Below are 19,193 nucleotides of genomic sequence, written 5' to 3' on the forward strand. Positions count from 1 at the left end.
TGGAGTTCACCTCGGGATAGAGCGGCAGCTGGATCAAGCCCCAGCTGCCCCAGCGTCAAATGGCTCTGCCAGCCCTGGCGGCTCCTCAATGTCTGCAGCATCGTGCCGATGCCCTCGACAATGCTTGTCAGTGACTGGGACATGCTCTGGAGCATTTTGGCAATGCCCATCTACGACTGGGCCACATCCCGACACCAACTGGGACTTGCCCCACAGCACCTCAGCAATGCCCACACGGGACTAGGAGACCTCCCCTTGCAACTGGGACATGCTCTGGAGGGTATCGGCCATGTCCACCTGGGACTAGTTCATGCTCCGCAGTGCCTCATCAAGGTCCACCTGGTACTGGGTCACGTATTCCAGCGACTGGGACATGCTGTCGAGGTGCTCGCCATGGCCGTCACTGACGGCGCCATGCCTTGGACACCTTTATTCATGCTGCCAACATCGTACACAAGGGTTTCCACTGTAGTCGCCACCCCAGCAGTGTTGGCCTCGGTGCTACACATTGCCAGCGTCATCTCCTGCACCCATAGCTTGCAATTGGCTATGGACCTGCTGGAGGGTTGCTGACATCCCCCTCTGGACCTCATGGCTGCACCCTAGCATCTGCATCAGCACAGGTCCAGAGGCTCAGCATCTGAATGGAACCCAGCTGGGTCCTGGGATCCAGTCGACCTTTCCTGTTTTACTTTTGCACCAGACAGAAATAAACAATTGTTGCAGTTCACCATGCGCTCTTTGAATGTTTGTCATTGCCTATCCACCGTCATCTCTTTAAGTAACATTTTCAAATCCATGATAGCCAACTCGCATCTTATACCATAATAGTTTCCTTTATTTTGATTCAGGATCCTATTTTCAGAATCAATTTCATCACTCTCTATCTTGATGAAATATTCTATCATACTATGCTCACTCATCCCCAAGGGGTATTACGCAAATAGATTGCCAATTGGTCCTTCTCATTACACAATACACAGTCTAGGAGGGCCTGTTCTCTAGTTGGTTCCTCAATGCATTGGTCCAGAAAATCATCTCGTATACAGTCCAGGAATTCCTCCTCAATGGTATTGTGACTAATTAAATTCGCCAAATCTATATGCAGATTAAAGTCACTCGGAATTACAGATTATGCATGTATCTCTCATTTCCTGTTTGATGCCGTTCCCAACATCAGCATGACAGTCTGGGGATTTATATACAACCCTCCCTAATGTTTTTTGCCCTTAGTGTTTCTCAGCTGTATCCATACAGGCTCCACATCATCGGAGCTAATGGGTGGGATTCTCCATCTTGCCAGCCCCGTTTTCTGGTGCAGCTCGCCCCCGCCGCCACCGGTATTCTCCATTCCCGCAGCTGGCCAATGGGGTTTCCCATTGTGTCCACCCCCACGCCTTTGAGAAACCCACGGGCATGGGGGCGCTGTCAGCGAAGCGGAGGATCCCGCTGACGGAGAATCCTGCAGAATATCTTTCCTCACAATTGCATTAATTTTCTTTCTAACCAGCAGTGCAACTCCACCAACTGGTCTGTCCTTCCTAAATACTGAATACCCCTTGATGTTCAATTCTCCTCCCTGGACATCCTGCAGGCATATCTCCGTAATCCTGACTATCTCATAGAAAAACATAGAACATAGAAAAAATACAGTACAGAACAGGCCCTTCAGCCCACGATGTTGTGCCGAACCTTTGTCCTAGATTAATCATAGATTATCATCGAATTTGCAGTGCAGAAGGAGTCTGCACCGGCTCCTGGCTCTCATACCAGTTCACATCTATTTGCGGTATTAATTCATCCACCTTATTGTGAATGCTCCATGGGTTAACGCACAAAGGCTTATCTTTATAACATAACTTGCCACATTCCCACTATTTTTCATTGTGCCCTGTTTAATTCTGGCCCTTGATTTCTCGTCATATCCAGTCCGGTTTGTACTGGTTCCAACCCCCCCCCCCGACACAGTCCCAATGTCCCAGGCATCTGAAACCCTCCCCCTCACATCACCTCTCCAGCTATGTATTCATCTGAGAAATCCTGCTGTTTCTACTCTGACTCACATGCGGCACTAATAGTAATTCATTACCTTTTGACATCCTACTTTTCAACTTACTTCCTAACTCCCTATAACCTGCTTTTAGGAGCTCATCCCTTCTTTTCCCAATGTTGTTTATACCAATGTGTACCATGACCACTGGCTGTTCACCCTCTCACTCCAGTATGTCCTGTAACCGCTCTGAGACATACTTGGCCCTTGCACCAGGGAGGCAACACACCATCCTAGAGTCTCATTGGCAGCCACTGAAAAACATTTTGTTTCCTCTTATCATTGAATCTCCTATCACTAATGCATTCCCACACTTTTTACTCCCCTCCTGTGCAGTAGAGCCAACCGTGGTGCAACGAGTTTGGTTGTTGTTGCTTTTCCCTGAGAAGTCATTCCCCTCCACAGTATGGGTGGCACGGTAGCACAGTGGTTAGCACTTTTGCTTCACAGTGCCAGGGGCCCTGGTTCAATTCCTGGCTGGGTCGCTGTCTGTGTGGCGTCGGCATGTTTTCTCCACATCTGCGTGGGTTTCCTCCGGGTGCTCTGAACTTTTTGAGCAGACACAGGGAGAATGTGCAAACTCCACCCGAGGCTGGAATTGACAACGGGTCTCTGGCGCTGTGAGGCAGCAGCACTAACAACTGTGCCACTGTTACACCCTACACACCCTGCTCATTCACACCCTGCTCAATCACAGAATTGCAAATGTTACACCCTTGCTCAAAAAAGATTGTAAAGGTAAGCCCAGCAATTACAGGCCCAGCAGTTTAACTTTGGTTGTGGAAGAACTTCGACAAACAATAATTTGGGGCAAAATTAATAGTTACTTAAACAAATGCAGGTTGATGAAGGAAAGCCAGCACTGATTTGTTAAGGAACAATCATACTTAACTAACTTGCTGGAGTTTATTGAAGAGGTAACAGAGCGGGTTGATGAGGGCCCAAAGGCATTCGATAGAGTGCCACACAACACACCTATGAGCAAAGTTATAGCTCATGGAATGAAAGGAATGGTAGCAATGTGGATATGGAGTTGGCTGAGTGACAGGAAATAAAAAGTAGTGGTCAAGAGAGCAAGGGACACGCATATGTTTCAGGAATGGGGGACAAAAAGTAGATGAACTTCAATGAAGAGAAGTGTGGAGTGATCCATTCCAGTGGGAGATCATGAAGAAACAATGTAAAATAAAAGTACAACTCTAATGTGGCTGCAGGAGCAGAGAGACCTGGGTATATATGTACATAAGTCATTGACGATGACAGGACAAGTTGAGAACATGGTTAATAAAGCATACAGTATTCTGGGCTTTATTAATATGGGCATAGAGTGTAAGAGCAAGGAGGCTATGTTGTGTTTGTTCAGCCTCAGCTCTGGGTGCCGCACTTTAGGAAGGATGTGAAGACATTGGAGAGAGTACAGAAAAAATCATGAGAATGATTCCAGCGATAAGGAAGCTCAGTTACAAAGATCGATTGGGTAAATTGGGGATCTTTTCCTTGGAGAAGAGATGGCTGAGAGGAGCTTTGATAGAGATATTCAAAATCATGAGGGGTCTGGACAGAGTAGAAAGGAAAAAAACTGTTCCCAATTGTGAAAGAATTGAGAATGAGAGAGCACGGATTTAAGATCATTGGCAAAAGAACCAATGACAACATGAGAGAAATCTTGTTCATGCAGTGAGTGGTTAAGCTCTGGGATCCACTTCTTAAGAATGAGCTGGAAGCAGGTTCAATCGAGGCATTGAAAAGCGAGTTAGATTGCTACTGAAAGGGAAGAATGCGCAGGGTTACGGGGAGAAGATAAGGAATGGCACTAAGTGAATTGCTCATTCCAAGGAAACAATGAGCCAAATCGTCTCCTTCTGCACTGTAACAATCCTATGATTTCATGACACTGTGAATTTCAATTCAAACTTTATTGCATTCCTTCTTACTCTGACACCATTCAATACTTCATTAGTTCCTACTTTAGTGATAAATGTCTCTCCTCATTCTCTGTACGCTTTGGTGTTCCTCTCTAATATGGGGCGAAATTCTCCTACCCGCCCCGCCACATTTCTGCTCCGACCGGCCGGCGGGAGTCTCCGTAACACCGGCCGGTCAATGGGGTTTCCCATTGTGGGGCAGCCCCACGCCGTCGGGAAACCCCCGGGCGCCGTCAAAACGGAGACTAACGCCGGCGGAGAATGACGCCCATGGTCTCCTGGCTCCCACACCTCTCCCATGTTACTTTAAACCTTCCAATTAGCACAAGCAAGTCATCCTGCAAAGACATTGGTCCCAGCTCTGTTCAGGTATAATCGATACAGCCTGTAAATATTCCATCTCCACAGTGACGGCCTCGGCAGTCCAAGCATCGGGAAGCTCACAGCAGTTCCGGCTCGGTACCTCACTTAAAAACATTTTGGTTAACGCACCCATGATATCAGTCAGGTCATTAAGCTCAAAATCTATTGGGCAGTGGCATTTCCCCGGATTCTCTCTGATGCTGAAACGTAGACAGCTGATAGGCATCATATCAAGACCCTGTCTTAGAAGGACCTTTAAAACCAACCGGGCCAACAAAAGAATGAAGATGAGGGTCCTCCAGGACACAGATATGCCAAGTATAGACATCATAATAATTTCACGTCAGCATAGAGATGAATGGGCCATGTCATCAAGATGCCCAATGCAAGGTTGCCCAAACAGGTGCTCCACACAAAGCATTACCAGGCAACCCGTTCACACAGGAGCTGAAGGAACTGTTTCAAAGACAATGTCAAAGCCTCCATGAAGGTCTTCAGATGCATAATCATGAATAAAATGGTAATCCATCATCAAATATAGTGACAAGAGTTTCCGAGCAACAAAGCAGTCACTGGGAGAAAATGGCGAGCAAGACGGAAATAAATTGGTGTCATGCTTAAATTTAGATATTCTACTTTTATTTCCAAAGTTTAAATTGTTAATTTAAATTGTGAATAACAGTGATGTCAGCATTGATCCTTGTGGGACCACACTTCCCACCTTCTCCCAATCTGAATAGCTACTCTTTACCTCCACTCTTTGTTTCTCTTTTTCCGGGAGCTAACTATCTATTTGGTTTTGATTTGATTCATTGTCACATGTACCAAAGTACAGTGAAAAGTGTTTTTCTGCGGCCAAGGGAATGTACGCAGTACGTACATAGTAGACAAAAGAATAATCAACAGAGAACATTGACAAATGGTACATCAACAAACAGTGATTGGTTACAGTGCGGAACAAGGGGCCAAACAAAGCAAATACATGAGCAAGAGCGGCATAGGGCGTTGTGAATCGTGTTCTTACAGGGAACAGATCAGTCCAAGGGGGAGTCGTTGAGGAGTCTTGTAGCTGTGGTGAAAAAGCTGTTCCTCTGTTTGGATGTGGGAGTCTTCAGACTTCTGTACCTTCTGCCTGATGGAAGGGTCTGGAAAAAGGCAATGCCTGGGTGGGAGGGGTCTCTGATAATGCTGTCTGCCTTCCTGAGGCAGTGGTAGGTGTATAAAGAATCAATGTGGGGGTGGCAAGCTTGTGATGCTTTGGGCTGAGTTCACCACACTCTGCAGTTTCTTGCGAATTTGGGCAGGGCAGTTGCCATACCAAGCTGTGATGCAGCTGTATAGGATGCTCTCTATCGCACATCTGGAGAAGTTTGTGAGAGTCAATGCAGACATACCAAATTTCTTTAACTTCCGTAGGAGGTAGAGAGGTTGTTGAGCTTTCTTGACTGTTACATCAACGTGAGTGGACCAGGACAGACTGTTGGTGATGGTGACCCCCAAGAACTTAAAGCTATCGACCATCTCCACTTCGGAGCCATTGATGCAGACGGGAGTGTGTGTCGTGCTACGCTTCCTGAAGTCGATGATCAGTTCCTTGGTCTTTCCAACATTTAGAGAGAGGTTGTTTTCGGTGCACCATGCAACCAAGTGATTTATCCCCCTCCTGTAGTCTGATTCATCGTTGTTTGAGATACGGCCCACCATAGTCGTATTATCTGCAAACTTATAGATTGAGTTGGAGTTAAATCTTGCCACACAGTTATGTGTGTATAGGGAGTACAGTAGAGGACTGAGCACACATCCTTGCAGGGCTCTGGTGTTGAGGGCTATTGTGGAGGAGGTGCTCTTGCCTATCCTGACAGATTGCGGTCTGTTGGTGAGGAAGTCAAGGATACAGCTGAACAGGGAGGGGTCAAGTCCAAGATTGCGGAGTTTGGTTATTAGTCTTGTCGGGATAATGGTGTTGAAGGTGGAGTTGTAGTCAATGTGAAATTTGTCCTCAACGTTTCATGCTCTGATATTATTCATTGGTCTATTATGCAGAGCCTTATTGAAAGCCTTTTGGAAATCTAGATAAATTACATCAACTACATTAGGTTTGTCTATTCTCTTTGTTGCCCCTTCAAAGAACTCAATGAAGCTGACCAAGCAAAACTTTCCCTTTAGGAATCAATATTCCTCGCTATATTTTGGGTCAAATGGCCACCTTCTGCGCTGTGAAATACAATTAAATGGAACTCGCCATAGTCCTAGAGGACCATAGGGAGCTTTCCCCTTTGAGAGAGAGCTGACTGATGGTGATTTAATCTGAGGGTCATCACACCTCAGGTGAGAGACAAGGGTTCTAATGGGCGATTTAGCATGGCCAATCCACCGAACCTGCACATCTTTGTATTGCGGGAGGAAACTGGAGCACCCGGAGGAAACCTACGCAAACACAGGGAGAACGTGCAAACTCCACACAGTCACCCAAGGTGAAATTGAACCCGGGCCCCTGGCACTGTGAGGCAGCAGTGCTAACCACTGTGCCACTGTGTTGCCCCTCAGCCCCTAAGACTTGCCTAGACATGTTCTATCAGCCTTTTTTAATTTTAGGCTTATGTTAGCATTTGTGGGGAAAAAGAAAAGCAGAGTTCTTTAGAACCCGTGAAAGGTCATTGACTTGAAATAACCACTGAGTTTTCCCAGTAATATCTGTTTTCATTTCTGTCATTCTTTGAATCACCATATAATGTGTATTCACGTAGATAGGGCTTCCTCCTCTTGCCTACAATAGATATGATTTTCCCTCACATGCACTTTCTATTTTTGTCAGTGGAAAGACAGAATTCAACTGTGCCATTTATATGTGAAATGCTACTGGCCAGAGGTAACCCTGACTCTAGTGCTAGTGTACAAAGTGATGACAAGTGCTTCTGGGTGTGAGCACCTCCTCAAGAAGTTGTGTCACAGAAGGTAAAGAACTGGTGTTAACAAATGTAACTGCTTAATCCTGGTGGTGCTGAAGGCCAAATGCCATGATTCCTATATATCAGGACCAGAGGTAGGTATTCGATCCTCCCATGTAAGTAAGGATAGTAGCGTTCTTTGCATTGCCGGTCTGTGTGCAGCTTCCTTGGTGATCCCAGTCCATCACATAAACCTGTCTCCCATCCATTGACTCCATCTACACCTCCCGCTGCCTGGGGAAAACGGGCAGCATAATCAAAGTAAGCCCACCCGGCTTACTCACTCTTCCAACTTCTTCCAACGGGCAGGAGATACAGAAGTCTGAGAACACGCACGAACAGACTCAAAAACAGCTTCTTCCCCGCTGTTACCAGATTCCTAAACGACCCTCTTATGGACTGACCTCATTAACACTACACCCTGTATACTTCATCCGATGCCGGTGCTTATGTAGTTACATTGTGCACCTTCTGTTGCCCTATTATGTATTTTCTTTTATTTCCTTTTCTTTTCATGTACTTAATGATCTGTTGAGCTGCTCGCAGAAAAATACTTTTCACTGTACCTCGGTACACGTGACAATAAACAAATCCAATCCAATCCAATCCAATCCGATTCGGGGAGGATTCCAAGTGGAAATATAGAGTGTCATTGGAAACTGTTGAACATTGTGAATGCCCAATCTTGTTTCACTATTAGCACCAATGCTCTGAAGAGCACCTTGCACTGTAAAAAGGGTGAATTCCAGGGCACCAGCATCATTACATATTGTGGAATCAATTGTACGACAAATGGTTCAACTTAAAACAGCAGTAAAAAGATATAGGTCCATAATTTACATATTTGGAGGGCATACTGCCTGTTTTAAGTGTCTGTCCTGGAAACTTTATTAAAAAGTCCCACTAATTTAGCAGTAGGAAAATGCCAGCTCAGATTGGTGCAGGCCATTCTGGTGGCAATTTATTTTTTGTTTTTGCAAAAATATACTTTTTATAAGAGTATATTAAAATGTGAAAAACCGTTTCACACGACGAGTGGTTCGGGTCTGGAATGCACTGCCTGGAGTGTGGTGGAGGTAGGTTCAATCGAGGCACTGAGGAGGACATTCTACTTAATAGAAACAATGTGCAGGGGTACGGGGAAAAGGCAGGGGAATGACACTAAATCACGATACTTGTTTGGAGAGCCGGTGCAGACACTGTGGGCCAAATGACCACCTTCTGCGCTGTGAAATACAATTAAATGAAATTCGCCATAGTCCTAGAGGACCATAGGGCGCTCTCCCCTTTGAGAGAGAGCTGACTGGTGGTGATTTAATCTGAGGGTCATCACACCTCAGGCAAGAGACAAGGTTGAGAAGGTCGAGCCTTCTTGGTAACCTCAGCCTGTACAGGAATTGAACCTCTGCTGTTGGCATTGCTCTGCATCACAAACCAGCCATCCAGCCAACTGAGTTAACCAATCTCCCGTTCTTATAATCATAGAATCCCTCAGTGCAGAAGGAGGCCATTTGGCCCATCGAATCTGAACTGACCGTCTGAAAGAACACCCTACCTAGGCCCACTCCCCCGCCCTCTCCTTGGGACCAGGGTTCTTCAAACTTTTTTGCCTGGGACTCATTTTTACCAACCAGCCATCCTTCAGGACCCACGCTGGCCAACCTTCGTGACCCACGCCGGCCGACCTTCGTGCCCCACCATTTTCTATTACCTTTAATGCGAGAGGTGAGCCTGCTTGGTCCTCATGATCTCACTCCAATCAGGCTCACAGGAGGAGAGGGCTATGCGCATATCAGATGCAGGGTTCAGCCGGTTCCTTTGCACTGCCTTCATCTTTGTGAGGACGGAAAATCCAACCTCGCACATGTTGGTCGTTGTGAAGGGCAAAAGCAACAAAAGGCTTGTTTTACTCAGCACTCGATACTCCACAGAGATGCTACTCTAGAATGCTGACAGCCTCACTGATTTGTGCTATGTTTTTAATATGCTGTCACAGCTGAGGTGCAGAAGCTCAATTTCTTCATTTGGAGTCAGTTGCAAGTTAAGAACTGATTCTGGGGTCTCAAACTCAAAGGCAGTTTTCACCCACCTCTTCTCTCTCAAACTCGTAAACTTCTCTGGAAAGTAGCGACAAAACTGTTGATCAGTGCAGTCAGATGCAACTGAATAAGGCTTACCAGTCCATTGACTTACTAACACTCTTTTCTTCAATGTATCACAGCAGTGTGGGTCAGCTCTACCCCCCCAGCGATTCTCAGCCCGGGGTGAGCTGAGTGGCTGCCAAGAAAGGACCTCGGCGTCCATCCTGTCAGGGGCAGCCTGGTGGGGGGGAGGGGGATTCCGACCCCAGGGGGCTTCCACCGTGGCCTGGCCCGCGATCGGTGCCTACCGATCGGCGGGCTGGCCTCTCCTGGTGGGGGACATCTTTAGTCCACACCGGTCCCTGTAGCCCTATGCCATGTTGTGTCGGGGCCAGCGCGGAGAAGGATGCTATCGCGCATGTGCGAGTTCGCGCCCGTCGCAGCGCGCATGCACAGACCCGCGGCGCTCGTTTGACACCGGTATCGGCAGCTGGAGCGGCATGAGCGCCTTCAATTCCAATAGTTTGTTCAGTACTTTTCCCCTATTGATGATGATTATTCTACGTTCCTCCCATTCTATTGCCTCTTCCTTACCTGTTACGATTGAGATGGTAAGGGCAGCATGGTAGCTCACTGGTTAGCACTGTTGCTTCACGGAGTGAAGGAGTCTGTCCGTGTGGAGTTTGCACATTCTCCCCGAGTTTATGTGGGTTTCGCTCCGACAACCCAAAGATGTGCAGGGTAGGTGGATTGGCTACTCTAAATTGCCCCTGAATTGGAAAAGAATGAATTGGGTACTCTAAATTTAAAAAAAAAAACTATTGGGATGGTCATAAAGTCTACCTCCATGAAAAATGAGGCAAAATATTGATTTAGCGTCTCTACCATTTCTGTGTTCCCCACTATTAACTCCCAGGTCTGGTCCTCCAACGGAACAAACCTGTACAGTTTTCAGAGTGGGCAACTCTCATTGTGCCAGTGGTTAAGCCAGATCGAGCCATTAGGATATGTGGGGACTATAAATTAAACGTGAATCAGACAGCAAAATAGGACCGATACCCAATAGTAAGAACTGGGGATTTTAAATGCGGAATTAGCACCAAATTATACACTAAACTTGATATGAGCCATGTGTACCAACAATTAGAACAATGAGGCATCTAAGAATTTGTTACTGTAAATACCCACAGAGGCTTGTACCATTATAGCATGCTACCTTTCGGAGTCTCATTAGCAGGTGTGATTTTCCACCACACGGTGGAAAGCTTTCTACAAGACCTACCTAAAGTGGTTGTCTATCTAGATGATGCACTGATTACAGGAATGTCCGAAGAGGAGCACCTAGAAAATCTCAAGAAACGTTTACAATATTTAGGATAGCCGGAATAAGGCTAAAAATGGAAACGTGTATGTTCCAGGCTTATGAAGTGATGTACTTGGGGTTTAGAGTAGACACCCAAGGGCTGCACTATATGGAGAAGAAGATAAAAATAATTAAGGAAGCACCAGCCCCCCAAAATATGTCAGAACGGATATCTTTTTCAGGAATGGTGAATTATTACAGAAAATCTATTCCTAATCTTTCTACAATGTTGACACGCACTGCTCAAGAAGCACAGGGGTGGTTTTGGACACAGCATCAGAAAAAAATCCTTTGAACGGGTTATACTAGCTTTGCAGTCATCCAAATCCTTAGTTATTTTTGACCTCTCAAAAGAGACACATCCCCTTACAGAATCGGAGTGGTTTTAGCGCATAAGATGGAACAATTTTCTTTGTTTTTTATATGGTCCCCAGAAGGGTAGGAGTTTTAGTTCAGACGGGCAGCATGGTCGGCGCAGGCTTGGAAGGCCAAGGGCCTGTTCCTGTGCTGTAATTATCTTTGTTCTTTATTCTTACTATGAAACGATCCATTTTAAATTCTTCAGTCCTGGTGTTTGTTTGTTGTGACGTCAGTGTTCAGGGCGCGTGACTTGTTCTCTGCCGTCCCTTCAGGCAGGAAGACTGCATCAAATTGTAAAAAGAATCTGCTGAGTCAGCGCACTGACGTCAAGAGGAGGTGGTCTTTCTTGCTGGGCGCCGGGCCTGTGTACTGATGAGCGGGCATGCATGCGCCGCAAGGCCGGCATTCTGAAAGCCGGCCGCCATTTCTAAAAGCCAGATGCTGCTGCCATTGGGCACTACTTTCCACGAACGGGAACACCATGATGCATGGCCCGCGACCCTCCCAACACCCGCCTGTGACTCACCCGTGGGTCGCGTCCCCGACTTTGAAAATGACTGCCCGTAACCTTACCTAACCATTTTAATAATTCATTTACGGGATGTGGGCGTCACTGGATGGGCCAGCATTTATTCCCCATCCCTAGTTGCCCTCCAGAAGGTGGTGGTGAGTTTCCTTCTTGAACCGCTACAGTCCTTGAGGGGTAGGTACACCCATGGTGCTGTTAGGGAGGGAGTTCTAAGATTTTGACCCAGCGACAGTGAAGGAGCGGCAATATATTTCCAAGTCAGGCTGGTGAGTGACTTGGAGGGGAACCCCCAGGTAGTGGGGTTCCCAGGTGTCTGCTGGTCTTGTCCTTCTAGATGGTAGTGGTTGTGGGTTTGGAAGGTATTCTCTAAGGAATCTTGGTGAGTTACTGGAGTGCATCTTGTAGATGGTACACACGGCTGTCACTATTCGTCGGTGGTGGAGAGTTTAAATGTTTGTGGAAGGGGAAGCACTCAAGCGGGCTGCTTTGTCCTGGATGGTGTTGAGCTTCTTGAGTGTTGTTGGAGCTGCACTCATCCAGGCAAGCGGAGAGTATTCCATCACACTTTTGACTTGTGCCTTGTAGATGGTGGACAGGGGTAGTCATGTACCTTAAAATGACAATGTTTCAAAATATTATTGAGCAGTAAAGGAGAGACTCAATTTCAGGGCCTGAGCACATGTAGCAACGCATGGGTAAATCAGAATCATGGGCGGGATTCTCCGACGCCCCGCCGGGTGGGAGAATCGCCAGGGGTCAGCATGAATCCCGCCCCCGCCGTCCTCCTAATTCTCCCGCCCCGCAAAAAACGGCACGGCGTGAGTCGCGCAGCCCGCCTCGGAGAATGGCGGGGTCCGGTGCGACTCAATGGGCGCCGGGGCTGCCCGAAATCTCTGGCATGTGATGGGCCAAAGTCCCGCCCATCTGTTGCCGGTTCCACTGGCGTTAATTGGAGTAGGTCCCTTGCCGGCGGGACCTGGCGGCGCGGGCGGGCTCCGGGGTTCTTAGGGGGGCACGGAGGGATCTGGCCCCGGGAGGTGCCACCACGGTGGCCTGGCCCACGATCGGGGCCCACAGATCCGCGGGCGGGCCTGTGCCATGGGGCACTCTATTGTTCCGCACCGGAGGCTGTGGTCCTCCGCCATTCCCGGTGCAGAAGCAAATCCCTCTGCGCATGCGCAGGGATGACGCCAGCACAAACTGGCGCTCCCACGCATGCGCCGACTGGCGCGAGTCGGCGGAGGCCCTTCGGCGCCGGTTGGCATGGCGCCAAGCCCCTTTCCCGCCGGCCAGCGTGGCGCAAACCACACCGGGGCGGGCCTAGCCCCTGAAGGTGCAGAGGATTCCACACCTTTGGGGAGGCCGACGCAGGAGTGGTTCACACCACTCCGTCCCGCCGGGATCCCCCGCCCCACCAGGTAGGGGTGAATCCTGCCCCATCTCACTATTCCTGAGCCGATGCCATGAGACGAGCACATCCCGCAGCTGAGTTCATAAATGTGGAGAGATTTCTAACAATCAAGTGACCAGTTAGCTTCTTAAGAAGTGTTAAGTGGACATTGAAGCAGTGTGCCCTGACTGACTGGCTTTATGTTACTACTACTAAAACCAGATTCACACAAATGCCTCATTTCAAAGCTCTATGCTCCCATAATGTTGTTCACAGATTGTAAATCACAGTGAAACATAGGGAACGAAGAAAAAATTGTCATAATATGCTCCATGCACACCATGAAGTAAAAACAGGCAGTGACAGACACCCAGGTTAGCCAATCAACATACAGGACAGAACACAACCAATCACCAGACAGAACATCAGAGGGGGCCTTCTAACTATAAAACACACGAGGCATCAGCACTCTGCCTCTTTCCACTGGTGACAACTGTAGTGACAGTCAGGGTGTACAAATCATTCAACACCTTCTACACGTGGATCTGAGCTAGCCTGGTCTAGTAAGTTAGAGTTAGTACACTTAGAGTAGTAGAGTGTCAACCCACAGCCAGCTGTGTGCATTGTTACAGAAGTTCAATAAATCGTATTGAACCAACGCCTACGTTTGGAGTATGCTTTACCGTTCATCTGCATCCTGTTGCAGTCCGTGTTACCCCAGGGTGAATAACACAAGGTGCTTTCGTGCAATCAAAATAACATTACAAGCATTTCAAATGATCATTACATAGAATAATAATACAGAAAGTGCAATGGTATTTCAGTTGTTTACATAAATCAAGTTGCATTCTGAGGTGCTTCATTGTGAAACATGTAATATTAATCACATACATTTAATATGAGCTATACAGTCTGGGGGTGTCTACACAGTTCCCAGTCCCTCAGTGCCCTATGGTTGAAAGGTCTAAGACTGCAACCTGTCCTGAAGCTTTAGTGCATCCCTTAGCACGTAGTTCTGGGCTTTGGAATATGCCAGTCTGCAATACTTGGACGGGGACAGCTCTTTGCACTGGACGGCCAACAAGTTTCGGACAGACCAAAGAGTGTCTTTCACAGAGTTAATGATCCATTAGCTACAGTTGATGTTTGTCTCGATGTGTGCCCCTGGGAACAGCCTGTAAAGCAGAACATTGTGCATTACAGAACTGCTCAGAATGAACCTCGACAAAAACTGCTACATCTCCCTCCAGATCCTCTTCGCAAAGACACAATGGTGTCTTCCCCACCACAATCACTTTGAGGGAAATGTGTGGATAAGATGGGACTCTCTGGGTGTGTAGGAATGATCTGATGGGGAGGGCCTTTTCCACCACCAGCCAAGCTGTATTGTGGTGCTTGTTTAAAAATTCTGGTGATGAGGCATTCTGCCAAATGACTTTGACTCTCTGCTCAGGGAATCATCGACGGGATCCACCGTCTCCTTTTCTTGCAGGGTCTCTAGGATGTTATCTGCAGCCCATTGCATGACGGGTTTGTGGTCAAAGGTGTTTCTTTGCCCCTCCCAGGATGAAGACACCAGAAGTGATCATTTCCTTAGACGCAAAGAAGGCCTTCGGCAAAGTTGAATGGAGATATTGCATGGAGGTACTGGACACTTTGGGTTTGGGCCAGGGTTCACCTCATGGGTGAAGCTATTGTACTACGCTCCCATGGTGAGCGTATGGATAAATACAACCAGCTCTGAATACATCTGGCTGCACAGCGGCACGATGCAGGGATGTCCTTTATCCCCGCTGCAATTTGCCCTGGCAGTCGAGCCCTCTGGCTATTGCCCTGAGAGCAGTGAAGCGGTAGAGTGGCATGCAGAGGGGAAAGAGAGAGCACAGAGTTTCACACTATGCGGATAACCTGCTTCTCTACGTCTCAAACCGCCTCACCAGCATGGGAGGAATAATCCATTATTCTCAGGTTACAAACTCAACCTGAGCAAGCATAAAATCTTCCCTGTGAACCCGCAGGGAGGGGTTCAGAATTGCAGAAGTTGCTGTTCAAGTTGGCCCAAACCATATTCCAACAACTGAGGAAGCAGATAGCCCATGACTGGACACGGATCCAGAAGTAGAACCTATCGAATCTGCTGGAAGAGTTAAAGAGACACCTGCGGAGGTGGGACTCATTGCCGCTCTCCCTGGCGGGAAGCGTGCAGACAATCAAAATGAATGTGCTGCCAAGATTCCGCTTTCTGTTCCAATCCCTCCCAATCTTCATCCCCAAGTCCTTCTTCACCAATGTATACAAACTAATCATGGCGTTTGTGTGTGGGTGGAAGATAAGAGAGTCCTACAAAGAAGTACATTACAGAGAAATGTGTGGGTCCTCACTCTCCTGAACTTTCTATTCTATAACTGGGTGGCTAACGCAGAAAGGGTACAGATGGTGGGTCAGAGAACCAGAGACGGAATGGTTGCAAATGGAGGAGGCCTGCTGCATGGGGCATCCCTTCGAACACTGGCCATGGCCCCACCCCAATTCCCACCAGCCAAGTACTCCAGAAGCCCAGTAGTGGTGGCCACGCGCAGGAACTGGAAACAGCTCAGGTGCCATTTCAGCCTGGGTGCAATGTTCACTATGGTCTGCATCTGCAAAAACCATAAATTCACCCCTGCAATAATAGACGCCTCCTTTCTAAAATGGAGACAGGACGAAGGGGAATTGATGGTAGGTGGCATTTACGTAGGCGGCAGAATAGTGACCCTAGGGGAACTAATGGACAAGCACCAGCTCCTGAAAGGGAACGAGCTCTGGTCCATGCAACTGATGCGCAATCAATTACACTCAAGAAAAAGTGATTTCATAACTGAAGGCTTTAATCAACTAGAACCTTTTCCCCAGCAGCTTCGATACAGAAAGTGAAGGCTGCTGGGATGACACCATCTCTTATACCCTGCCTTCAAGGCGGAGCTACATAATACGGCCAATGGTAGACTCCTGGGCCTAACCAATGGTCATCAGCCTCTCAGGTACCGCAATACCTGGTACTACCACATTCACCCCCTGTTAATAAAGTCCGGTGGGGGTGGTAGCCAGCGGTAACAGTCGCATGGTATGACCAGGTATGGAGGTACCGTGCTGTCGAGGATATGTACAGAGTTCACAGTTAGAGTCACAGCGAAGCAATCAGTCGATCGGGTGGCCTGGTCATCCTTCTGGAGCGTCTGGGCTTCGGTGGTGATTCTGGTGGGTGTCCCGGTGGTTGCGACTCCGGGAGCGTGGTTTTGTCCTCCCTGGCAGCTTTGTCACCCCTAGGCGGCGCTGTTGGGGCAAAAGGTTGACACGGGGGGGGTGCCTGTAGGGGGTGTCGGTGGGTGGGATGGCCTAGGCAGGAACGGCGGGAGGACCGACCCCCCAGTGAGGTGCTGTGGGAGGGGGGGGGGCAATTGTTCGGGTGCACATGGGGTTCCGGTGGCCGCCAGGTCCCGAAGGGAGACTATCTTGCCGGCCATCAGGGAACGCCACATAGGCGTACTGGGTGTTAGCGTGCAGCAGGTGGACCTTCTTGACCAACGGGTCCGACTTGTGTGCCCGCACGTGCTTCCGAAGCAGGATGGGTCCGGGTGTCGCTAGCCAGCAGCGACCGGATGGCATGGAGGGCCATCGGAAGGACATCTTGCTAGCGGGAGACTGGGAGATTCCTGGACCGTAGGGCCAGTAGAAAAGTCTTCCAGACCGTTCCGTTCTCCCTCTCTACCTGCCCGTTTCCCCGGGGGTTGTAACTGGTCGTCCTGCTCGAGGCGATGCCCTTGCTGAGCAGGAATTAACGCAGTTCGTCGCTCATAAAGGAGGACCCCCTATCACTGTGTATGTAAGCGGGGAACCCGAACAGTGTAAAGATACCCTGGAGGGCCTTGATGACGGTGGTTGTGGTCATGTCTGGGCAGGGGATGGCGAAGGGGAACCGGGAGTACTCGTCAATCACGTTCAGGAAATACGTGTTGCGGTCGGTGGAGTGGAGGGGGCCCTTGAAATCCATACTGAGGCGTTCAAAGGGACGGGAAGCCTTTATCAGGTGCACCCTCTCTGGCCGGTAGAAGTGCGGTTTGCACTCTGCGCAGATTTGGCAGTCCCTGGTGACTGACCTGACCTCCTCGATGGAGTAGGGCAGGTTGCGGGCCTTGACAAAATGGAAAAAGCGAGTGACCCCCGGGTGGCAGAGGTCCTCGTGAAGGGATCGGAGGCGGTCCACTTGTGCGGTGGCACAAGTGCCGCGGGTCAGAGCATCAGGAGGCTCGTTGAGCTTCCCCGGACGGTACAAGATCTCATAGTTGAAGGTGGAGAGTTCTATCCTCCACCGCAAGATCTTGTCATTTTTAATCTTGCCTCGCTGTGCATTATCGAACATGAAGGCAACCGGCCGTTGGTCCGTGAGGAGAGTGAATCTCCTGCCGGCCAGGTAATGCCTCCAATGTCTCACAGCTTCTACTATGGCTTGTGCCTCTTTTTCGACCGAGGAATGGTGAATTTCGGAAGCCTGGAGGGTACGGGGGAAGAAAGCCATGGGCCTGCCCGCTTGGTTGAGGGTGGCCGCCAGAGCTACGTCGGACGCATCGCTCTCGACCTGGAAGGGGAGGGACTCGTCGATGGCGCGCATCGTGGCCTTTGCAATGTCTGCTTTGATGCGGCTGAAGGCCTGGCGGGCCTCTGTTGACAGGGGGAAGGTTGTGGACTGGATTAGGGGTCGGGCTTTGTCTGCCTAATTGGGGACCCACTGTGCATAATAGCTGAAGAACCCGAGGCAGCGCTTCAGGGCCTTGGGGCAGTGAGGGAGGGGGAACTCCATAAGGGGCGCATGCGCTCAGGGTCGGGGCCTATAACTCCACTTCACACTACGTAGCCGAGAATGGCTAGGCGGTCGGTGCTAAACACGCATTTATCCTTATTGTATGTCAGATTAAGGATTTTCGCGGTCTGGAGAAATTTGCGGAGGTTGGTGTCGTGGTCCTGCTGGTCATGGCCGCAGATGGTGACGTTATCCAGATACGGGGACGTTGGGCGTAAGCCGTACCGGTCAACCATTCGGTCCATCTCTCGCTGGAAGACCGAGACCCCATTAGTGACACCAAAGGGAACCCTTAAAAATTGATAGAGCCGCCCATCTGCTTTGAAGGCAGTGTACGTGCGGTCACCATTATGGAAGGGTAGCTGCTGGTAGGCGGACTTGAGATCCACCGTGGAGAAGACCTTGTATTGTGCGATCCTGTTTACCAGGTCGGCTATAAGGGGGAGAGGGTATGCATCCAGCTGCGTAAACCTGTTGATGGTCTGACTGTAGTCAATGACCATTCTATGTTTCTCCCCGGTCTTTACCACCACTACTTGAGCTCTCCAGGGACTGTTGCTCGCTTCGATGACCCCTTCCCCCAGCAGCCTTTGTACCTCTGACCTGATGAAGGTCCGGTCCTGGGCGCTGTACCGTCTGCTCCTGGTGGCGACGGGTTTGCAATCCGGGGTGATGTTCGCAAACAGGGAAGGCGGGTCGACCTTAAGGGTCGCGAGGCTGCAGACAGTAAGGGGAGGTATAGGGCCACCGAATTTAAAGGTCAGGCTTTGCAAATGGCATTGGAAGTCCAGCCCCAGGAGGGTAGCCGCGCAGAGGTGCGGCAGGACATAAGGACATACAGGTGGAAATTGTCGAATTTCCTGCCTTGGACAGTGAGGTTCGCTAGGCAGAACCCCTTTATCTCCACCGAGTGTGACCCGGAGGCCAGGGAGATCCTTTGATTTACAGGGTGGGTTACAAGTGAACAGCGCCTTACCGTGTCGTGGTGAACAAAGCTTTCCGTGCTCCCAGAGTCAATCAGGCAGGATGTCTCATGGCCGTTAATGAAGACCGTCGTTGTAGCTGTTGCAAGTGTCCGGGGTCGACTTTGGTCCAGTGTCACCGAGGCCAGATGCAGCAATTGCGAGTTCTGATCGGGCAGCGTGTAGTCGGCCGTGCTTGGGGTCTGGGCCCCATCCAAGATGGTGTCACCCATGGGTCGCACATGGTGTCCGGGGATGAACAAGATGGCGGCGGTGATGGACAAAATGGCGGCACCCACCCGTCCAGCGTGGTGTCCGGGGGGGCAAGATGGCCGCACCCATGAGTCGCACGTGGCGCTCGGATAGGGGGGTGGCGATGAGCGGT

Source organism: Scyliorhinus torazame, chromosome 8 (genome assembly GCF_047496885.1).
Source record: "Scyliorhinus torazame isolate Kashiwa2021f chromosome 8, sScyTor2.1, whole genome shotgun sequence".
NCBI classification, from domain to species: domain Eukaryota; kingdom Metazoa; phylum Chordata; class Chondrichthyes; order Carcharhiniformes; family Scyliorhinidae; genus Scyliorhinus; species Scyliorhinus torazame.